The sequence below is a fragment of the Macaca fascicularis genome, chromosome 3, assembly GCF_037993035.2.
Source record: "Macaca fascicularis isolate 582-1 chromosome 3, T2T-MFA8v1.1".
Taxonomy (NCBI): Eukaryota; Metazoa; Chordata; class Mammalia; order Primates; family Cercopithecidae; genus Macaca; species Macaca fascicularis.
This window is the reverse complement of record NC_088377.1, coordinates 158,137,825-158,154,886: the sequence shown is the minus strand read 5'-3', so window position 1 is coordinate 158,154,886 and position 17,062 is coordinate 158,137,825. Positions and strand designations below refer to the sequence as shown.

General features: G+C 41.2%; 1 protein-coding gene across 2 annotated transcripts in view; it reads right to left on the bottom strand.

Annotated features, from left to right (window-relative positions):
* Positions 1–16,192, bottom strand: part of MET (MET proto-oncogene, receptor tyrosine kinase) — a 117,160-nt gene extending 100,968 nt beyond the window's left edge. For both annotated transcript variants that reach the window (XM_005550578.5, XM_074035829.1), the window contains exon 1: positions 15,774–16,192. The gene's annotated coding sequence lies outside the window, so the exon portion shown is untranslated. The remainder of the gene's footprint in view (positions 1–15,773) is intronic.
* Between the last annotated feature and the right edge of the window lie 870 nt (positions 16,193–17,062).

Genomic DNA, 17,062 nt, shown 5'->3' with positions numbered 1-17,062 from the left:
TACTTTTTTTTTCATATTTTTCAGCCAAATGAATGGACATAATTTTGTGATTCAGACTGTGTAGTAGTGTTACCAATTTTTGTTCAATTAATCCAGGAACACTGAATAACATAAATCCACAAATCACATTTGAGAAACATCTTTCCAAGTCTATATATTAAAAAAAAAAATGATAAGCCAAGCAACCTTTGCCGGTTGCATTCAACTACAGGGTTTGGAAAGGATAAACCGACTGAACAGTCAGAATGTGAACCACTGAAGGGAGACAAGTTGGAGAGGAAGCTGGTACATTACTCACGAATGAATCAGACATTCCCTCCCTCCTTGTTTGAAAATGTCCTCGGCATAAAGCATGGTACAATTCCAAACGAGGAACTGTGCTCAGGATTGAATTTATATGACTGATCAGTTTCCTTTGCTGTTATCGAAAGCAGATATCAAATGGCTGTGGAGGAATGCAGGTGGTGAGTGAACCCCATTCTTTTCATAGTGGCTGTCACATAAAGAAAGAAAAATCAGCACGCAGAGACAGAGAGACAAAGGGGAGAGGTGTGAGGGTGCCAAAGGCCAGGGCCCCTCTTGCCTGAAAACGTAGAGCCTTTGAATGAGGTGGGCGTTCCTTGTAATGCTATTTTTCTCTTAGGTCTGAAATTATTTTGCTTATTTTGCTCACACCTGAGAAATTTTTCTGGAAATCAATGTTTGCAAGTAGACTCTGACACTGAAATGAACTAAGGTCTCTTTTTCACGATCAAAATTGTCAGTATATGACCTTTTCTTATTTAGGCAAAGTAGACAAGAATTGTTAGAAATCATGAGAATACTGTGAATGTGAAGGAATAGCCAAACCTGGTCATATCTTGTACAGATGTGGATTCCTTGGGTGAACATAATGCAATTCTAACAGTGTTGGAAGAAGAATTAAAGCATATAAATAGCATTATGTTGAGGTCAATATGTCACCAGAAAATAAAGAACAAAACAAAACAGTTTACAAAAATCTTAAACCCTTTTAAACGAATAGAGAATGCTGAGCAAATGGATTCTCGTAAAACTAGGATAGTACAGAAAAATAAGTACAGAATCCAATTTCTGAAACTCAGTAAACACTCTGGATCCTTGAAAAATCAATAAAGCAAAAGATTAGGACAACCTGAAAACAACTGTGCTCAGGATTGCATTTATGTAACTCATCAATTCAAGGAAAAGCAATTCAGGACAGGTTGTGTGTATATAGGCGGTATGTGTGTTTATGGGAGAGGAGAGAAACAGAAGAGAGAACAGAGGGCAAGAAATGAAAACAAATAACTTTTCCAACCATACAGGTGTTGCCCCTTGACTGGGAATCCCCACCTTCCACCCACAACACTCCCAGGCTGTGTGTAAAGGTGTGAGCATGTCAGTGGAGCAGCACGGGGAAGAAGAGCTAACCACACAGACAGAAAGCGGGGCCAAGGAGTATTTCAGAGGGATACTACTTGAGCTGTGTCTTGCAGGATAAGTTGGAGCTGCTCAGGCGCAGCTGAGGTAGGGGACAGACAGTCTGGATGGAGTGGACTTGCACACAGGCACCTGGGGAGAAGGTGCAGGGTTGCCCAGGAAGTTGCAATTTGTATAGAGGCCAGGTGGGCCGGGTTGACAGTGGAGGAAGGTATAAGGTTCGGCTGCGGCCACATTACAGAAAGTCTGATATGTTTTGTTGAAGAGTCTCCAGAGAATTCCGAAATCCATCTCTCCAATATCACTTTTGTCTATGCAACAGCTATTTAAGAGCAAATTTGACCAATATTTACTGGGATCCTACTATGCGTCAGATGCTTGGGATACATCAGTAAACAAAACCCAACACCCCTGCTCTTGTGGAACTTACATTTTAGCTGGGGGCAGCAATTAATACCCATAACAAGTTGATGATGTAGTGTTTTAGAAGTTGATGTGTGTTACAGGGAAAAACAAAAAGTAAGGTTGGGGCATCAGAACTGCCTGGAGGAGAGGTACAGGGATAGCTTTGTAGTTTGGAAATTGGGAAGATGGCTTTTCCCAGCTGAGATGGGAAAAGAGATTTCTGGGCAGAGGCAAGAAGGAAGACCTAAGTGTGTGTGGTGTGTCTGAAGCACAGCGAGGGGGCCGGTAAGCCTAGACTTTGGTGACCGGGAGCTGAGATCAGACAGGACGAAGAAGCAGAGCATCTAAGGCCGTGCAGGCCCCTGGGAGATTCAGGTTTTTATTGGAGTGAAATGGGGAGTCATTGCAGGGTGTTGAACAAGGAGGGGATTATGTTGGAATGTAATCACCTCGATCGTGTGGGAGAGAAGACTGCTAGAGGCTGAGGGGCAGTTCAGGGCAACAGTGGAGTGGTGAGGCCAGCTGGGAGGCTCCTGTGGTGTTCCAGGAGGGGGACCTGGTGGCCTGGGCCAGGAAGGAAGGGGAGAGTGGGGAGATGTGGCCGAATTCCGGTTCTATTTTGAAGACAGAGCTAACTATTTTGTCACATGCCTCAGATCAAACTCTATCCTGATTTACTGATGGAGTCAGATCTGAGGCATGTGAGAAAAAAAGGAGTCAATAATATGCCAAGGATTTTGACTTTTTTAACAGAGAGAATGACTTTGCCAGTTACTGACATGCAGACTCTGGTTGGTGAAGCATGTTTGTAGGATATGAGGAGACCAGGAATGTAGTTTTGCCCATGATGGAGGTTTTTTTATTTTTTATTTTTTGACATGGAGTCTCACTCTGTTGCCCAGGCTGGAGTGTAGTGATGCGGTTTTGGCTCACTGCAACCTCCGCCTCCCAAGTTCAAGCGATTCTCCTGCCTCAGCCTCTTGAGTAGCTGGGATTACAGGCATGCATCACCACACCCGGCTAATTTTTGTATTTTTAGTAGAGACAGGGTTTCACCATGTTGGCCAGGCTGGTCTTGAACTCCTGACCTCAAGTGATCCACCCACCTCAGCCTCCCAAAGCGCTGGGATTACAAGCAAGAGCCATTGCGCCCAGCCTGACAGATATTTTTTAGGCATCTAAGTGGAGATGCCAGGCATGCAGTTGGATGTTTGAGTCCTGGGGTTAAGGAGAAAGGTCTGGGCTAGAGATTTAAATTAAGAAGTTGTCAGCATGTAGACGTCATGAAAAGCCATGAGAGTGGATGGGACCTCTGAAGAGAGGAGTGTAGAGAATGAAGAGAGGAGGACTGAGTGCTGGTGCCACCAAAGCTAATAGGCCAGAAGACAAAGACAGATGGGACAAGAAACCAAGAAGGAGCAGTTGGATATCCTTCTGGTACCTTCATCTACTCCCACAAAACCTGGTCTCCCTCTCTGTATCCTACCTCAGTGCTGAACATGTCCCATATTTCCAGGACATCACCCTTGATGCCCACATACGAGTATTTTAAACATGTCCATCTCCTTATTGGTTTCCATGCCCATGGTCAGGGCAGTGTCACTTCATACCTGGATTACTACAACAGCGTCCTCGCTGGTCTTCCCTCTCCGTTCTCAGCCTGATCATCTTCCCCCTAGCATACCAGAGATATCTTTCTAAACTGACAATTTGACTATGTCACTTCTTTGCTGAAAAAAAGGTCAACCCCTTGACAGAGCTTACAAGCCACATATCATTTGTTTCTGCCCTACTCTCCAGTCTTGCTTCTAGCCATCACCCCATTAGAAATCTAGGCTCTGGCCACTCTGCCCTCTTCTGTTCTTGAAGCAAGCCATGTGCTCAGCCACTCTGGGTTTCAGCACATGTGGATCCCTCTTTATGGATATTCTTGCCCTCAACTTCACACGGATAAGTTGTCGTCTCTCTTTAAGCCTCATCTTAGGGAACAGTTCTGGGAAGCCTTCTCTGATGCCTCTCTTACCCTCTAGTAAGGAATTAGGAACTCTCCCATGTGCTCGAACATCAAACCGATCTTCCCCTTATCTAGCCTTTATCATGCTATACGGTAACTTATTTATCTGTGTCTCCCATCAGAGCGTAAGCTCCACTTTTAGCCCTTAGCATAGTGTCATTACATGGCACTTGGTAAGCATTAATTGAATGAATGGACAACAGAATCAATTAATATACGAAAGAATGTTCCTGAACAAAGTTCATGGAAACAAAGCATTATGGAAAGAAAGGAAGGACTAGATTACACAGATACTAAAGTGACAAAAATTATGTGGGAATGATTCAATATGGATTTTGATTGTAGAGGAGACTGAAAAGCCAAGAATGGCTAAAAAAAATGTCTCTCTGGGTATCATAAACCAAGGTAAGGAAAATAGGGAGAGGAGACTTTGAGGGTAAAGATAATTAGTTGAGTTAATAACCCTGAAGCTACACTGAGGCAGCTTCTGGTCATCTAAGTGGAGGAGTCTTTAAAGTAGCTGACAACATGAAAGTGGTGGTGTAGAGAAAAAAAGGAAGTGAGAGAGAGAGCGGTTTGTGAACCACTCGTCCATCGGTGTACTGGAAGTCACTGAGAGATCACTTGTGAATGTGTTCTGTAAGTAGAAAGGAGGAATTCAGACGGAGCCTTAAAGAAGACTAGAATCTAAACTTTATGTTCTAAAGGGTAAAAAGAAAAATTGTAGGCAAAGAAAATGTGGAGAGGTAAGCTAAAGGAGAACTTTCAAGAAGGGAGAAATAAAATGTATAGTGTCAAATTCTACAGAGGGGTCAAAAGGGATGAAAACCAGTGTCCATCAGATATGGCCATGAGGAGGGCACTGGTGATTAGAATGAGGACACTTTCTTGGGCGTGTGGAACAGACTGCTTGAGTTGAATGACTTAAGAATGAATGGGAATGAAGAAAGTAGAGAAACTGAGTTAGACATTTATTTTAAAGAATTATTTATTTAAAGGATAAAATGGAAACAGGAGTGACTACTTAAGGAAATTGTGTATTCAAGATCCTATCAGGATGCCTGACATGTGTGCTTTATTTCTTTCTCGAAGAATAAGTAAGTTGAGTAAGAGGTGAATGAAAAATAATGAAGCCATGGAATACTATGCAGACATAAAAAAGAATGAGATTCTGTCTTTTGCAGAAACATGGATGGAGCTGGAGGCTGTTATCCTTAGCAAACTAACAAAGGAACAGAAAACCAAACACTGCATGTTCTCACTTCAAAGTGGGAGCTAAATGATGAGAACCTATGAACACAAAGAAAGAAACGAGACATTGGGGTGTATTTGAGGGGGCAGAAGATGGAGAAGAGCAGAAAAGATAACTATTGGGTACTAGACTTAATACCTGGGTGACAAAATAAACCCTGTGACATGAGTTTACCTATGGTACAAATCTTCACATGTACCACTGAGCCTAAAATAGAATTTTTTTAAAAAAGAAAAATGGTGAGGGAGATTTTAAAGATGGGAAGAGTTGTAAGGTGGGTAGGATACATGAAGGAGGTGCTCAAAGGTGTGGGGAAGAACAGGGTCAAGACTTAGGTAGAAAAGACTGTTTCATCCTTTGAGACAGAAAGAGGTAATAATGGATGACATGGAAACCACTTAGGCTTGTGTTTACTCTCTAAAATATAAGGAAAGATCTTATACTGAGAATAAGGGGAGCCCAAAAGATGCAGGAGCTTAAGAAATGGTGAGAGTTTGGAATCACTGCAGTGGGCATGGCGAAAAGTGGGACTGGAGACGTGCAAACAGACTTTCTGGTTAAGAGAAGCAGGTGCTATGAATTGGGCAAAATTGGAAAGAACAAAACAAGAGTGAAAGTTCACTCCAGGTCATCCCTTACCCTAATGCACAATGCCCATTCTCATTGAATGTCTACACTGTCAGTAGGCAGTCTTGGGCATTAAATGGTTACATAATTATGAACTCAGTGGTAAATTCCTTGTCATGTTTATATAATTCATCAGGTCTATGGGCCCTTATTAAGAGAAAATGCCAGCATTTGATTATTTTTATTTCAAAACCAGTTTTATTGAATTCTGCAAGGAATTACTTCAGGGAAAAGAAAACACATTGAAACAGATACTCTCCTCTCTTTTCAATAAAGCCAACAGTCTAAAGATGTTAAAGAAATGAATCACATATAACGATCATCTAACTCTGAAAATTAAAACCCATTTAGGGATTATGAAGGAACCTTGATCCTGGATACCAATTTAAGTTATTTGTCTAATATCTTTAATAACATTTGGAAAGTAATGAATCAACTTATGACATAGATTCAAGGGCTGTCACCTTTCATTGTCATTAATGAAACTGGGATTTTATCTGCACTTTTCTGGTGATTTAAAGAACAATTTTTTTTTGGTAAGCTCTTTGAAGACCAAAAGAATGTTTAAAATCACTGGGCCTTGACGTACAGATTTCAATGAACAATAATGCAAGTATGTGTTAGTGAGACTGAAATAAAATTTAGAAATATCTTAATTTTGACAAGACAGAAAGGGAATTTTTGAAAAGTCCAAAATGCATATTCATTTCTGTTAGGAGGAAGCTTTTTTTTTTTTTTTTTTTGTCGACAATCTCTGCTTTTGTTACTTCTTTACATAATTCAATAGAACTTAAAATATCATACTATTTGATGCTCATTAAAAACAACAACAGCTAAGGTAATATTTTGAGCCCAAAGGTTCGCCTAGGTCCTAAGTAATCATATTGGTTTGCTGTCTTTGTATTAACCAGAGAGTTGTGAGACCACAGGCTCACTTCGGAGAGTGTAGCCATTGGCTGGAGCCAAATGGATTCTGTCTGAAGAATGACAGTGGCTCACCTAAGACCCTCAGAGGAGCAAAAAGACAGGCAGTGAAGGCAGGCCTTGATAGAAGCTTTCCTCGAATCTTTATATCATTGTCTGAATTCATGTTTAGAATAGAAAAATACAATTTCTACATCCATGCTAGTATGAACTTTGTATAGCCAAGGACCAAAGAAATGGTCTCAACGCAATATCCTCAAGGAAAGCTAATATATATCCCCAGAGACAATATCCCAGTGGAAAAGGATTACAAATACAGGTTTGAGGGCCATAACTTTTGGTCCCAACAGGAATTTATAGATTATAATGAGCTGATATGCTAGAACATTTCAGTCATGAAAATGGTGTAAAACCTTTATAAATTTGCCTGAGTTTTCTTTTCATATTTTGATTTCCTCAGAGAAAATGGAATTTCATTTAGAGTTCCTGGGAGTAGATAACAGAGTGCTTAGCACATGCCTCTGACACTCAGAATAAAAGCTTTTTCTACTTCTGTGACATATCCCTGCTATTCTTCCTGGTAACTGAGGGGAGGACAGACTAAGAGGCCCAATTTAGGACTGGGTAGGTGATAGTCTATCTTTCCCCAGAATTAAATCATGTGTAACACAAGTTGGTAGAAATTTAGACTTTGCTTACCCTGGGCCCTACCATTTTCCCTTGAGCTTTACTGTATTCCACACCCTCCCTCCCCCACTTTTTCTCAGACAGGGTCTCTCTTTGTCACCCAGACTGGAGTGCAGTGGTATGATCTCAGCTTACTGCAGCCTTGGCCTTCCGGGCTCAGGTAATCCTCCTATCTCAGCCTTCTGAGTAGCTGGGACTACAAGTGTGCACCACCATGTCCAGCTAATTTTTGTATTTTTTTAAGAGGGGGGTTTTGCTATGTTGCCCAGGCTGGTCTCAAACTCCTGAGCTCAAGCAAACCACCCACCTTGGCCTCCTAAAGTGCTGGGATTACAAGCGTGAGCCACTGTGCCTGGCCTATTCCCCATTATGACCTGCCCCTTTGCTACTTAGAATTCAGGCAGCCTGATTCTTAATGGTACACTCTCTTTATGACTTATGGTACACTCAAGCCCATGACCCTTCAGCATATCCTGCCCACCTTTCCCCTTCCTTTGCCTCATTGATCCAATATCCCACCTAAACCTCCAGCCCTTCTCTTTATTATCTACTTTCTATATATGGCATAAGAATTGTCGCAAAAAATCTTTCTTAAATTGAACTACATTTTCCCAGCTGTTCAAATACTCAGGTAGTCATTCATTTTTCAAGTTGTGAGACCTTTACATTGGAGTTTTAAAAGTCATATAAATATGAATGTGTACAAAAACACTGATATATGATTTATTACTGATGGTTTGGTTTCACCAATGAAATAAAAATTAGGCATGTCTAAACAAAGCTGTATAAATAAGTCACTGCTGATACAGTGCTATCTACAATTACATGTCAAAACAAGCTGTAATGATGATGTATTTAGTAAATCTTCAGGTTAACCTAAGAGAATCTCTATTTTAAGACCATATTAACACAGTTTTCCTTTTACCCCCCTGCCCCCTCAAGATATAAGAAATTGCCAATTCCATCACCCTAAATATGATACTAAAACAACATGCTTTTCATCAGGAAAGGTTTTCTGAGGATAAAATGTGATGAGTCATTAGAAACTCACTATATGGTATCAAGAAAGATCTCAATGCCTATGTTTTAGCATGATAGTTTATTTCTTTATGAGAGAAGGAGCTGCTGTCTCCAAAGCAGCCATTCTTTAATCATGTCATTTGAAATACACTTAAAGCTATGTCGAATTCATATAGGAAGTCTAGTTACCAGAAAATACACATTCACAAACAGGAAATCTAACTACAGCAAGAAGGTGTTTTCCCCCCACACAATAGAGTTCAAAGATGTGTCATCCATGTAATTTGGAGCAATACCCAACACCACTCTTATGGCTGAGTATTCCTCTCTCCCTTCTCCTATATTATGACAACTTGTGATTATAGCATTATGCTTTCTAAGCCTGTTTGGACTTGCTGCTCTTGCTTATACGTACAAGCGACCTGCCCTTTTTCTGTGCATAGCTTTCAATCAGTAAGCATGTTAAGGTGGGAGGAAGGATGATAGGAATAGTAAAAGGGGAAAAATCAATTTTTCCAGAAAGCATATGGCAACAACTGAACATTTAATCAAATTAGTCTAGAAATTCCTTCCTATTTTCAGCACTCTGTTCAAGGCAGTTGCTTCATGGTGCAAAATGAATTTCAATAAATGTCATATATTTAGTAAGACAGCTTATTTTAAAAATTTGTCGAACGAGGTCACTGACTCAGAATAGATCTCATTCCAAGGTATGACAGATGGATATCAATATTGAATAGAAGAACTGACATTAGCTAGAAGTTTCTGGGCAGAAGAAAGAGTCATTCATTTAGCTCTCTACAAAATATTTACTGATTACCTACTATGTGCCAGAATAAAATCATAAATATTTGGGCTGTGTATTTGTATTATAAAACAGAGAGAAAATGCGTCAAAATAATTTCCTTGGGGTTAGTAAGGATTACAACTGAATATCACTGGTAAACAAGGACTTTAAAAAGTACTTACAATTTTCACATTGCATCATTCAAACATCCATACTGTCATGGTTGCAGGATTTTAGACCTAATCAGATTTTTGAGGATGCTGTTTACTGACGCTTAGCAAAAACCAACTTCCTATTTTTTTCTGGAACAAAAAGCCCTTACACAATTTTAAAGATTTCTTGGACATCAAAGAGCTTAGAGGGACATACAGTTTGTGAGTAATGATTTAAGATCTAGTGAATCAAAAACACAAGGATTAAATTTCCCTTAAAAGACCCCTAGTTTTAAAATTTAATAGCTAAAATGCTGATCTAAACACACTCTGGTCCCAAGCAAAGCCAAAACTTATTTTTAAATCTAGGTTGAATTGTCTTATGGAACTAAAACTTGGCTGGGTTTTCCTTTCCCACATGAGTAGGCCTCAAAGGAGGCAACCTATCTCTAATAAATTTACCACTTCTCTTTTCCTCTAACTTGCAAAGACTATACTATTTCAAAGGTCTCAGCTTTGAATGCCTTTCTTTACATTTTTAATAAAATATTAAAAATTAGAAATATTCCACAGTCTTATCGAACAGTTATTCCCCCAAGTCATTCTTTTTTTAAAAAACATACAATTTCCAATTGGACCTGAGAGTCTAGGTGCTGCCTCAGAATTCCAACTATCAGGGAGTAGGAGACCATTTCAAAACAGGAATAGGTCACTGATCTTAATATGTGCACTGTATGTGCACTGTTTCATGATATATTATTATATTTGCATTTAAAATAGTAGGAAGAAATACAGTACATAATCTTCCTTTCTACACAGTGGCCTTCTGGAGGGCTGCTAGCTTCGGCATTTCACTGAGATTTTAGGATTAAAGGAAATAAGTCAGCGCACAACCTGTGAGTTTTTATTCCTTTCGAAAAATAGATTTTAACACGGATCTGATTGCTTTTAAAGGGCACTGGAAACCAGCAGGGCAGTACATGTTTTGAGTTTCAATGGTAGGTTAATAACAACGGGTGAAGTTCAGTCATTTCCAGAGACAGAGAGAGAGAGAGAGAGAGAGAGAGAGAGAGAGAGAATATTCCAAAAGGTGGAGTTTATCCTGAATCAGAGAACTTGGAAATGAAATTGACGCATAAAGCCATGATGCATTCAGGTTTCAGAAAATGACTACTTCAGTTTAAGAATGACAAAACTAGATTACCCTTAGTTTAGAAATGTACATAGTTTGATGTAAAGTATGTGGGCTGATGAGTTTAGAAAAATAACTACGTGCCAGTAGGAACTGACATAAAATATTGGTTTTAAAAAATTTGCTTAGTTAATTTTCCAGAGAATTGCAGTTAATTTTCTGAGAATTTTAGAAAATAAAATATTTTGTAGAAGCAGTCCTGGGGCTCTTGGGCCACGCATGCTGCTGCAATTGGGACCATCAGGAGCCCAATCTGGCTTGCAGACTTTCTGCCACTGTAAGCTGTAGGGTGTTTTAAAGACACTGAGTCAACATTTTAACACTGGGAGAGTCCTAGCTTCTCTTGAAAATTTGAAAGATACCACCACATGGTCCCAGGCCACACACTGAGCCTCACAGCAGCTCTCATCACGCCCAGCTGTGACTGCCCCTATGCTTTTCCTAAGCAGTTTGTCAATCCCTAGTGAAACAGTTAGTTTTCCTCATTTAAATTACCTGTTTACAAATCTTGATACAGATATAAATAGGGGAATAAGGGAAAAGGAAGAAAAGAGGAAGAAAATCCAATGCAGTGACTTAATACTGGAAAGGAAAAGGAAGGAGAGTGAAGGGGAAAGAAAGAAGTGCATAGCAGACAGAAGCTGCACACCATCAGCAACTGCCTCTTGCTGTCTTTACATTTACACTGTGGAAGGGATCAGCGAAAAAAAAGCCACGGGTATCGCTCTCAACAAATCCCACTGCGCCAGGCTCACAGTGTGGAAAATAAGAAGGAAAGTTGTCCGAATGGAGCAATATCTCTGATAGAGGATGGAGTATGGGATGAGATCAGGTGAGTGCCAAAAAATAATAATAATAACAAAAAAAAATCTGGATCTTCTTCCATGTCACATAAACCAAGAGATGGGGGCCACTCCTGTATCTTCATCTTTAACATGGTAGCTAATGAGGGCAGGCACTGTCCAGGTATTTCCCTACAAAAACAGGGGCACTGTTCAGGTATCTCTCTCCAAAACCAGGGACTCTATGGACAGTTGTGCAAGCTGTGAACTCCACAATTTCAGCAAAAACAAGATGAGAATAGCACTCCTGAGAAGTGCTCCTGATATGCGCCTGGCTCACTTCCTCATCTCCTTCAGGCTCTAGCCCAAAGCCCACCTTTGAAGACAAGCCTTCCCTAACCTCACTACTGATTTTTTCAACCACCATCCCACTCCCTCTTATCCTTGACAGTCCCTATTCTCTTTTCCATTTTATTATGCTTGAAGCTATTGTCATCACCTGACATACAACACATTTTAGTTATGTATTTCTTTGTTTGCCAACTCAATAGAACAGAGTGTCATGAGGTTAGAGATTTTTGTCTGTTTTATACTCTGTGGAAATGCCAGATTTTAGAACTATGCCTGGTAGGTTGTCAAAAAATTATCCTGAATGAATGACTAAATTTTCATTCACATTCTTGGAGTACAAGAACCTCGCTTCCACGATAACTTGTGATTCTCTAAACATGTTTCATAATTGCTATCCTTCATTATATTAGGAGATATACATTTTCATTGCCCATTATATAATTGCCTATGGGCCCTATAGCTACATAATTTATTACAGAGAGTAAAATCAATGGGAGTAACCTACATAAACATACTTGCACACATTTATGCAATCACAGAGAGAAATATGTGTACCTGGGTATGTGATTACAAAGTAAACTGTTTTTCATTTCACTGTTCTCACACCTCCTGCTACAAATGCCACACGTGATTTTTTCTCTCAATTAAGTTTTACAGCTTATAAAAGCACTTTCTTCATTTTGTCCCATGAAAAGCAAAGTAGTCAGATTTTACTGGATGTTTTTATTGAAACAAATCCCAAGGGGAATATACTAAACTGTTTAACACAGCTGAAAAGATATCTGAGAATGGGCTTTCTGATAGAAGGATAGATTACAAAATTATTCACGGCTCTTAATCTGATAACAGGAGCAGAATGCCCCACACATATGAATGAAACCTTTTCTTGGTATGTCTCACTACAAACAAAAAAAGAAAAGAAAAGAAAAAAAAAAAAACTGGAGAAGGAACTGGAAAAAAGAGAAAAGAAAAAAGAACTGGAGAAAGAGAAGGTGATAAATACTCCAGGGACTAGATATGTTATATTCATCATTTATCACTACCTTAAGCATCCCTAATTATACCTCCGTGGAAAATGTTTCCAATAGTTGATGGCTAGGGAGAAGTGGTACGATGCTATTGAAATAGCATGGAGTAGTCTCAAGCTCAGTTTCCTTGTCTATAACCTGAGAATGTTAAGATATTATCAGACTTGCCTATCTTGTAAGGTTGTTTTGGTATCAGAAAGATGATGTATGCAGAAGCAGCCTGAAAATCTTAAGGTTTTCAAGTTCCAATCTTTGATTTTTTAAAAAAAATTCTATTATTTCATAGCAAATAGGATGATTTCAAAAGTGTTTCTCGTGTGATGTCCTCTTAATAATTATGAATTTGGGTTCATTTTATATGTGATGTTTGTCTGTATATCTAGATTGTAAACTTCTCAAGGGCAGATTCCATTTTTTTCTTTTAAAGAAAATGCTGTAGTACCTAGCACATATGATACTCAACCTATAGGTCCTAGCTATTTTTGTTTGGGCAAATGTGGATCTGGCAGCAGCTCAGTGTCAGTTGAGAACACATCATCAGAGTGATTCTGAACTAACATTAGTCAGTGTATCTATCATCTATTACTGAGAAGTGACTATTTATTTTGCACTGAGCAAAACCCATGAAGAAACTCTGCCCTGAGGGCTTGGTGTCAAAAATACTAGTTTCAGCATATACCAGCCAGGAAAAGAAGGCTCACTTCCTGACACTTGAGTTTCTATATACATTTTCTCCCCTTAAGAGGGCACAATGAGGAAATTGAGTATCCCATGAATAAACACAGCAGAACAAGGAAATCTTAGGGATTTAGACCATGGAAAAGAAAGCGTAGATGGCTCTGGTGAGAATCACTAAGCCTAATGCCTAAAGAAGAAACCAGCAAACTGGGCTGGAGAAATGGGGGCACAGAAGGCCTTGAAAGCAGCTCTGACCAAACCAAAGGAAAAGGTTGAGTAGGAAGAGGACAGAGAAATGGGAGGTAATCCGAATGTGTGAGGAACTGTGCTCACCATGGGGGTGTCATCACGTCCTTGGTGCAGCCACTTGGAGAAAATGAGCCAGTTAGAGGATATTAGCCCCTCTGAGTTATTCACCTTGTTTTGAGATGACCACATTTGAGAAAAAGTGTATTTGAGACTATTATGTAGTTCTGCAGAAGGATAATTAGACTAATGCTATTTCAAACGCTATTTTCACAACAGCTAAGGAAATTGAGTTTTGAAATGTATTTCTTAGTTTAGCCTTCATTCAGACAAAATTTTTTTAAAGACTTCAAGATTAATGCAAGGCATATACTTACATAGTCTTAAAAGGAATTTATAAAATATGGGTATTTCTCCTGCTTAGCAAAGGGTCATTTTTCTCTATTATAGGTTTAAAAGTAGTGAAAATATTAGTTATGAGCTTTCATATTGACTGGCTGTGATTAATCTGCTACATTTTTATCATGAAGATAAACTCCATCCACTAATTTTGAAAGCATGTAGTATACATCTGATGTAAACCCCTATTGCCATGTATCAAGAACAAAGCAATTTTGAAAAAGCAGTAGTCGGTAGACCATCTTCTATATGCCACAAATTCCATCATGTTAAAAGCAAAACATATTTAAGTTAATAACTATAGCTTATGCACCATTAAGTTTGAAAACTGAATAGAATTTTTAAAACACCAGCACATTTTATAGGCTATCAGACACATTTTTCGTACTACAAAAATTTCTTATGAATGATGTAAATTTTCCCTCTGTTATTCAGCAGTTTAAAAAGAATGAACATTGAATACACCACAGACTTGCAAATGATAGGAACCAAAGTACCTCACTTATGTTCCATTATGGAAGTTTACATGTTCAAAACAAAGCTCAATTAGCTTAAAACAAGCAAGGAAAGCTATGTACCTGTAAATAATCCAAGCACCACTTACACTATTTACATAAAAATGCAATTTATGTCCTTGTAGCACATAGAAACACGATGTACATCATTTTCAGATCATCTTCATGCAGAAAAAATTCATTAGTCAGCTATAATAGTTTAGCTGTAAGGGGATATAATGTTTTTCTGAATCTATTTGCATGGCAATGTGCATGTGTCTGGCTGATGGAAGCGACAGAATAAACCTCCACCCAAAGCTACAGAATGTGAACAGTCTTCTTAAAATTCAAGAGAGGGTCCAGATAGTCTATATTGCCTCCAACGTCAGTTTTTACAATCCTCTCACATCCATGGACCATCTTAACATAGCAATTAAAGTATCTTGATTATTTTGCCTAAGAGAGTTGACAATATTTCATTCTGCCCGAGGGCTCCTTTGAACATAAAACTGTGATAAGGTAAAATACACTGGGCAACTATTCATGCGTGAGCCACTGGAGCCCTCTCCAACTGCCAAATTAGCAAATGGCTCTTTTAAAACATGAAAGATATGAATGGGAAACCGTACTTGGGAGTAAATTCTGCATTGACAATAGTCAGGGAAAGTACTTTCACTGGTGCTTTAATTATCGGGTCAGCACTACGACTGGCCACATTGCCCAGCCTCTGGTTATAATCTATTTCACCTAATAAGATAGATGTCCTCCACAAGCCCCAGAAAGAGATAAGGTACGATGGAAAATTGATGGATCACAAGCCCCGCGTGATTGCCAGAAATGAATTCAGACTTTCACAGAAACACCTACCCCTTGGAAGGACCCCAGCATAACACAGATAAAGCAAGGCTGGGAACAAGGAAACAGCTAGGCTCAAACCTTGCGGGCTGCATCACGGTGGGACGAGGATGACCGGATCCTTTTTGTAAGGGCTGAGTCAGATCCCAGCTTTAAAACTTGCTGGGCCATAACAGTCATACATTACCCACTGTCCCAGTGCCCCTCTCCCTCCTAAGTCATACAGGTGGCCATCAGAGGCAACACCCTAAAACGACAAGCCCCATTCTAGTTTCGTCCTCCCCTGGCCACGTCTCTTCAGTTTCCGAAGCCCGTAAACTCTAGCCCACCTCCGTGGTTTTCCCCCTGGAACAGCAGTCAGGTCTCTTAGGGGAACAAAGAAAGCAGAACCGCTGGGGCGAGGGCTGGGGTGCGGGATTTGAAAGGGGCTGCAGTTTTACCTTGCGGTGCCCAGGAACCAGTGGAGAAGTCAGCGGCGCAAGGACCACCCGCGCGCTCCGCGCCTCCCCGCCTCCTCGAAGCAAGTCAGCTGTCGCCCCGCATCTGGCTCGCGCCCTCCACTCGGCTCTGCATCTGCTCACAAAGCGCTCCGGGCGCCGCGGGCGGCGAGGGCCTCCGGGTCACCTGCGGCCGGGCCGAGCCCAGCGCCCCGCCCGCCCGCTCGCCGGCCGCGCTCCCTCCGCCCCTTCCCACACGCGCGCTGCCCTGCCAGTGACTCAGCCGGGCATCGGCGCGCGCGGCCCGTGGCGGCCCGGGCGCGTTGGGGCCGGAGGCACCGCCAGGCGACCAGACCGAGGCGCTCGCCTGCCCGCCCCAGCACGTGTACGTCTGCCTCGCGCGCTGTCCGTCCGCCTAGTCCGCGGGTTCCGAGGACCGCTGAGGTGGGGATTGGCACCACCCAGAGGGAAATCGGCCCCCGCCCTTCCTGCCGTCCGCGCCGCGCCTGGCCCCGCGGGGGTCGCGTTTCCTGCCGCCTCTGCCCCGCCCACGACAAGGTGAAACTTTCTAGGTGGAGAAGTTTTCTCGCCCTGGCTGCGCGCTCTCCTCCCCCAGCTCAGGCAGACTGAAGTTAGCACAGCCGGAGATAAGCGGGACCGAGACTCCCCCTCCTGGCGCTTGGGAGGCGAGTGTCACCCCGGGCGCAGAGGCAGGGCGCGCACCCTCCTGGCACTCCGCTCGCTGACCCCGGGAAGGGCGCGAGCTCTGCTCTCCGCTTCTCCCACGTCTCCGCTAACCGCCCCGCGCCCACCCGAGTATAGAGAGATTTGGGCACCGCAGACACACTGTTAGAGGCGGCGGTAGAAGTGGATGGATGAATTGTCCCAATGATTTCATTATGCAACGATTATCCTCTACTGTAATAACTCAGATTTCTGCAAGGAAGAACAACAGAGGAGTTTAACCACGAGGAGACTTCCATTTCTTTTTCTTTTTCTTTTTTTCATAGCCAGAAGCAGACTGATTAAATAACTGGGCAAATAGCGATGAACAAGCAAAATAGAACAAAAGTTTAATTCTTGAATGTTGAAGTCTTACGATGATTTTTAAAACAGAGCTTTTGGGGCCTTGGTGTACTCTATTAGGTGTAATTGTGTTGGGATAACTTTATATTTCGCTATAAAAATTGACACCTACAATAGTAAATGAACACTCAAAGGTAGTAGGATCTAAGGAACGGGCATTGCTGGTTAGGACTTGAATTCGTTCCGGCTCTTATATGGGCCTGTTC